Below are 7468 nucleotides of genomic sequence, written 5' to 3'. Positions count from 1 at the left end.
GGGACTGAAGTACGGACCGTGCAGTTGCAGATTATAAAAGGCGCCGAGCTGGGGCTGGAATGAAGATGCTGAGTGTGGACTAAAGGCGCAGGGGAAGAGGTGGTGCCAGGCAGGAGCGGCCACTAAGTCCCTGGGAGTTTGGTGCGGGGCTCGGGCCGGAGGGCTGTGCAGAGCCGGTCCTCAGGGCCGCTTCGGGGGTGCGGCTCCCCGCTCGCACGCCCCGGGCCCCCTTCAGCCGCGGCCGTGCCGCGCGCGGTGCTCGGCTTCTGCCCGGAGCTCTGGCGAGCGGCTCCTGCCGCCCTTCCTCGCCGCTGCCGTCGCGGTCTGTCCCAGCGGCTTTCACAGTCTCCCCCCGCAGGGCCTGGGTCGCCTCCCGCGGACCGGGGCTGTGGTCGGTGGCCCCACGGGGAGTGGAGACACGACACCGGCGGCCCTGCGGTGCCAGACCGGGCAGGAGCCGCGACTGCCCGACGGGGCGGGCGGGGGCTGCTGCGGCCAGCGGAACGGCAGAAGACGGGAGCTTTGCAGGGAGGAGGCAGCGGGACCGCGGGAACACGGGGACGGGAGCAGCAGGGGGCCGAGCGATGGTGAGAGTGATGCTCTCGCAGGTGCTTTTGCGGTTCCCACGCAGGCTTCAGCTCCCCCCGCGTCCCGCAGCGTGCCGATGTCCCGCTCCCTCCCGCTCCTCGTTTCCCGTGGGCCCCGATGCCGCCGCCGCGGAAAGCGCCGGAGCTGGCAGCGACCTGGCGCCTTAGGGACGGCCCGTGGCGGCAGCGCTCCGGGAAAGCGGCGGAGCCCAGGTCCGGGCCATGTCCCTTCGTCCGGGCTGCGCGTCCCGGAGCGGCGGCCGCGGGGTCGGGGCCCGTGGGGAGCGGGGGCAGCGGGGCCGGGGCGGATTGAAGGGACACGCCGTGATTGGTCAGAGTGGAGAAGGCCGGGGAACCAATGGGCGGGGACGAGTCGTGTATCGGGCCGCGATTGGCTGGGCTGTCGGGGCGGGCTGCCGGCTATAAAAGGCGCCGGGCCGGCGGGCGGGGCTGAGTGAGGGAGGTGGGCGCTGGGCTTGGCGGGTGTTGGTGGCGCTGCCGCCCCGCGAGCTCAGGTGAAGGGCAGCGCCAGGAGCGCGGCGGGGAGCGGGAGCTGTAACCCGCAGCTGTAGAGCTCGGCGTTGAAATCACTGGGGCTGCCCCAAAGAGCATGGGAATGAAGCTGAAAGAGATCCCCTGAAGCTGAAATAAAGCCGCAGGGGCTGGAAGAAAGGCTACAGGAGTAAAACTTTTTCACATATTGGTTGATTTACTCCAACTTTACACCCACATTCCCCATCAACCTCTATCCCAGTTGTCTCAGGAGTTTCTCCCTTGGATTTAGAGGAATAGTGCATTGTAAAAGTTACAGGTGTGTTCAGTGAGCAGGGCCCTTCCCTTGGAGACAGCTCTGATGCCGTTGGGAGAAAAACTAATGGTAGTGCTCATCAGCGAGGTTTGAAGTACTGAGAGGATGATGACTATATAATGATTGCTTAATTGGTCTGTCAGTCAACCAGATCTCTGAGATGTTAATGAGTCCAGTTATCCTTTGAGTAACTCCTGTAACTGAGTCTGGGATTTCAAAATGCTCCTTGAATTTTCCTGAGTAGATTGTTCTTTTGTTCTTTTCAATTCTCATTCCTACACCTTTAGTGCTGAGAGGGTGTCTCGGGTAGTAATGTAGGCAGGCTGGGAAATGAAAAAGAATGCAATTGGAATAGTAACAGATGTAGAAGCTGTGATATCTACATTGTGTCTCTAAGCATATCTACATGATCTACATTGTGTCTGTAACCATTACATTTGAGAGTATTAAAAGAACTGAAGAGATAATTTGTGGTGCAGCAAAGCATAAGCTTGACATCCTGGCATTAGTACTCCCTTGTTTCTCTGCAGTATTTCAGGCAGTACATTGTTATTGCTATGCCAGTTTAGGAAGCTAACAGTAGAATCTTCGTTTCACTGCAGTATTTCTGAGCATACACAGCATCAAGGTGGAATAACCCCTTTGCTTCTTTTTTTTCCCCTTTTCAGTGTTAAAAGAGCTTTCCAGTGACTTGATGCACTTAAACTTGCCTGAAGGTGTCCTAGTGTGAAAGGGGAGAAGAGCAGAGAGCATGGGGGAAGAAAGAGCCCAGGGATTTGGTATTTAACCTCAGCTCTGTTACTGACCAGTAGACATTCAACACTTGCCTTTTTGTGTGTGTCTGTACTGTAGACTCTCTTCACAAATGGATGCTAGGAACTGACTGCAATGCCCTTTTAGTTCTTTTAAGTATTCAGTTAAAAACTGTGCAGAATTTTGTTTGCTGAATTGTTCATCTCTGTTATAATTCTTCACCATTACTATAAATGTGTTTAGTTAGTCTTAGTAATTCCATGTTTAACTTGTTAAAAAAAAGGCTGAAATGCTGTCTTTGAAAGAAAGCAAAATAGATAAATCCAAGGCTTTGTTCTCCCTCAGGAAGAATTGAAACTGACCCCTTAGACTCTATTTTTGAATGAATGTTATTAGATATTTGCATAATATATGCACTACTCCATAATGATTTGGGGCTTGTCTTTTTAGGACCTTTGACCCTGGCTGAGGACATTAATGCAAGGTCACTGTCTGAAGGGAAGAGAGAACTGGACAGAGAATCTATGTTCAATGTGTGTTCAGGTTTTTGTTCATATTTCTGCATATGCTGAGGTGTTTTACATAGTGAGTCTTATTTATGAATCACCCAGAGCTTTCCCTGATTTGATATTTAGAATCTGAGTGATGGAGAGCTTATAACTCAGCCAGAAAACACACCATGTGCCATTTTCTGCAATATATTTTTCTTTAGTGTTTACCCTGAGAGGACAAAAAAAATTATTATGAAAAGTTTAAGTTTAAAAACACAAATGATTTCAAAATTTCAAAAAGTTTCCAGTCTTAATTTACTGAGAGGGAGAGGGAACAGTGGCACAGGCTGCCCAGAGGGGTTGTGGAGTCTCCTTCCTTGGAGGCCTTCAAGACCTGCCTGGGTATATTCTTATGTGACCTGATCTAGGTGAACCTGCTTCTGCGGGGGGGTTGGACTAGATGATCTCTAGGGGTCCCTTCCAACCCCTACCATTCTATGATTCTATGATAATTGTCTCCAGATTTTGCTTGCTTTCAATGAATCGTTAAAGGGAGGAAATATGCTCTTCAAAATAAGCAAAAAGATATTGATTATAAAGTAATTGTGTATACAGACACATGTTCCTGGGCAAATATGAGCAGAGTCATTAATACTCAGTGCTGATGGTGACAGTCACTTCATTGTCACCTATTCCTGTCACTATAGTGCTGTCTTGTGCTTGACTGGATAGTACTTGAGGATTAATTGTCATTTGGATTCTACAGGAAAGGTAAGGTCAAAAAACTGAAATGAAAACAAATACTGGTGAAGAGAGAAAATGGTAAATGTGATTTAATTTCATTGCAGCTGTTTGTTAAAGAAGACAATGGGCAGGAAAAATCAGCCTTGAATGTTTAGTAGCTGCAATTTGGCATCTCTAAGTGGATAACTGTAGAAAGGGATAACTGTTTTGGTTCAAGTGTTCCTTTAGAAAACCAAACAAGAAAATCACAAAGATGCCAATTAGCTGGATTTTTGAGTTAAGGAATGATATGTCCATTGCCAGTTACGTTTTGTTTCTGTGTCATGCAGGCATTGAAAAACGACTCTGCTCATCAGCAGTTTAACCTTGAAGCTGCGATTAAAAATGTTGACAAAATGTCCAATGAGCTGAAGAAACTGAACGGTAACTGTGGGCTCTTCACCCAGCTGAACAAGAAGCTGTTTAAGGCATTGTTTAGAAAAGTGTATAGTTGTGAATGGCTCAGTTCTCCATGGCCTATGGCTTTCTTTAATGGAATGAAACCACAGAGTTGCTCTTCTGTTTTGGAAAGTAATGAAACAGTAGCAACCTAGAGGTGGGATCATACTAGGTAACCATGGAAAGAAGCTGTTAGGTAGTCAAAGTCAGTTCTTTGCAGGAACAAGAATAGTCTCCTAACACAAATGTTACCTTTATGCTAATACCAAGCTTTACTTAACTGTCTTGAAGTCAAAACAAGTCAGCCCTTCAAATCTATGAAGGAGTTTCTAGATGAACACTTCAAAAAGTGCTGTGAATCAGTTGCCATTCCCTTTGCACCTGCCCTTCAGTGAACACAATGATGAGACACTGCCCTTTGTCTTTCAGTGGAAAGTCAGCGACTGCTATGTGACCTGATTTTGAATTTCAGCCATCCCATGAAGGCCAAAGATGTAAAAGAAGCTGAAGAACAAAGCTGGAGTTTGACAGATTAAGTAATAGCATCCATTTTCATGCATTGTCTTCTATGAATACTGTTTCGGTTTGGACTGTGAAATGACAGCATGGTTTCCTGCAGTTGGGCTAAGTGGCTTTTAAACTGAAAATGTGCAGTGGTAAAAATACACTGAATATGTTATTGATTTGGAGAGGGTGTTTTTTAACTGACATTTCCCAAATCAAACCCACTAGGGCTGGAATTACTGAAGTAACTGACTAGAAAGGTGAGGAAACTGCACCTAAAGTTTTCTAGATGTGGTTGTCTCATTTTAAAGACAGATTGGAGGAGTAACAGGAGATTTTAGATTGGTCATGGCACTCTCATCTCAGTTGTGCTCCAGAAAATGGGAGAAAGACCAGTCGGTGAGGCAGGAGCTGCAACTTGTCACCTGATCTGCCTTCCTGGGTCTAAAAGTGTTGCTGAGGCAGGGGGTGAAAGAGCAGAGTGCTTCTGGAAAAGTGAGAGTAGATTCCTTCCAGTTTCTGTAGTAACTTTCTAACTCACCTATCTACGGAAGAGAAAAACATGGCAAGAGTGAACAGTCTAAATATCCTGAAATCCTCTTGGCTCAGAATCTGAGTAGCCAGTATTTTCCTGTAGTTGATTACAATTAATGCCCAGTCAGACTTTACATGTGGACATGTTTGGGTGGGGTCTGGTTTTATGCGTGTCCAAAATACGTTCATCTGAATAATGAAATCGATGCTTACTCTGCTGAATCAAAGATGCAGCGTTACCATTTGTTACGCTGGTTTACAAGTTACTTCTCGTTCACTGATGAGACCAACCACCACTGCCAGTCAGTCCCACCCCGCCCATTGGTGGCCCAGCCCTCTCCGCTCCACCCAATCGCGGCCCGTCCCTTCAATCCGCTCCCGCTCCCTCGTTTCCCGCGGGCCCCGATGCCGCCGCCGCTTCGTGAAGCCCGTGCTGCCTCGGCTGCCGCAGCTCCCGCGGCGGGGGTTGTGCCCCGGGGAGGGACGGAGGCCGGGCGGTGGTTCCAGAGCGAGGCCGCTGCCGGTGCCCGTTCTTGTCCCCAAAGGCGGGAAGCGCCGGAGCTGGCAGCGACCTGGCGCCTTAGGGACAGCCCATGGCGGCAGCGCTCCGGGAAAGCGGCGGAGTCCGGGCCCGGGCCGTGCCCGTTCGTCCGGGCTGCGCGTCCTGGAGCGGCGGCCGAGGGATCGGGGCCCGCGGGGTCGGGGCGCGGCGCGGGCCGGGGCGGATTGAAGGGACGCACCGGGATTGGTCAGAGTGGAGAGGGCCGGGGAACCAATGGGCGGGGAGGAGTCGTGCATCGGGCCGCGATTGGCTGGGCTGTTGGGGCGGGCTGCCGACTATAAAAGGCGCCGGGCCGGCGGGCGGGGCTGGGTGAGGGAGGTGGGCGCTGGGATTGGCGGGTGTTGGTGGCGCTGCCGCCCCGCGGGCTCAGGTGACGGGGAGCTCCAGCGCCAGGAGCGCGGCAGGGAGCGGGAGCGGGAGCTGTAACCCGCAGCTGTAGAGCTCGGCGTTGAAATCACTGGGGCTGCCCCAAAGAGCACGGGAAGGAAGCTGAAACAAGTTGTGCAGGGCTGGAGTTGAAAGAGATTCCCCCGAGGCTGAAATAAAGCCAACGCGGCTCCAGAGTTGAGGCTTCCTTCGGGATCCTGGTCCCACTGAACACTCCCCGGCAGCACACAGCTGTGCTTGGGGCAGCGGCTCCTCTTAGCGCCTCACTGGGTGCCGCCACGGAGCCCAGGGCCGAGCGAGACACCGATCCCCAGCTGTACTAGGGGCCAAAGGCAGAGGAGCGCGGGGGGAAGATACATGAAGGCCTCCTTACTGGGAAAAGGATGTTTGTTGTGGGCACGTAGCGTCAGGTGGAATGGACGTTGGTATCAGCATGTTATAGAAGTCCGACTCCAGGACAATGTATTTATTGGTTTGCTTGAACCGTTAAACGAGGGAAGGGAAGGAAAGCCACCCCCTAAAATCAAAAAAAAGGTGGGATGAGCAGTGCGTGAGCCCACAGTACAGGGACAGCATGAAGAAAGTGGTGTGTCCTGCGGAGGGCGGGCGGTGGCTGCGCACTGAGAGCGCTGCTGCTCCTGAGCACAATTAGCATCGCCAACACTCACCACTACACAGACCCCTCGGCTGCCTGAGCCTTTTATAGCCGCCAGCCCAGCCAATCACAGCCCAGCATACAGCCCGGCCCCGCCCATTGGTGGCCCAGCCTCTGCACTTCGCCCAATCACTGTACGTCCCTTCGATCCGGCCCGGCCAGGCAGCTGTTTGGCCTCTGGAGCTGTTCGGCCTCGGGAGCTGTTCGGCCACGGGAGGCGTTTCTGGGTCTTCAGGCTGCTGGAGGCAGTACAATGGGATGGCACTGCAGCCTCCAGCTCACACATTTGGTGGTGATGGGGAGAATGTTCTTAATTTTAGTTCTTTTTTCCCAAAAATAGCTCAGTGGCTTTTGTTCCAGGAGCTTGGCAGTGAGCCTGTGTAAAATCTTGGGCCAGAAGCAGGTTTTGCCTGAAGAATTTAAAAATAGATTCTTCATTTGCTTTGCCACTCATAGTTGCATGGAAATGAAATTCCCTCATTTGGAATTCTAGCACCTAGCTAAATGTATTAGAAAGGAAGAGAAATAGATATGTTTTATAAATATTAAACTCTTTATGAAATCTGGATGCCTTATCTGAGAAGCTTTACACACTATATGGGAGATGTTTTTCTGACTTAAAGTTTGATTCAAGTGTTTCAAGTGATATGCAAGTGACTTTAAAGTAGAAAAAGCACGACAAAATCTACCATCATAGGCAAACCAAGGCCTTGCCAGAAGACAAAGCTTACTAGAAAGCCAAGGCAGAGAGTTGGAAAGATCTTACTTTACAAAGGAGAGGGGAAAGCCTCTTGATACAGTGTGTTTTGGTGGTCCTCAGTTTCAGTTTTTGTTTTAGAACTGATAATACAACTGTTTTCTTTGAAAAAAAGACAGTAAAGCCAGGAAAGGGTTGTATGAGTGGAGCTGAGTTTAGTCTGATGGTATCTGTCTGCTTTCTAAGTGATTGGGCTCTTGCCGCCAATTAAGAAACACATGATGACAATCTTGTTGATGTGCCTCCTG

Source organism: Colius striatus, chromosome 9 (genome assembly GCF_028858725.1).
Source record: "Colius striatus isolate bColStr4 chromosome 9, bColStr4.1.hap1, whole genome shotgun sequence".
Classification (NCBI taxonomy): domain Eukaryota; kingdom Metazoa; phylum Chordata; class Aves; order Coliiformes; family Coliidae; genus Colius; species Colius striatus.
The sequence above is the reverse complement of the archived record's forward strand: the minus strand, read 5'-3'. Positions refer to the sequence as shown.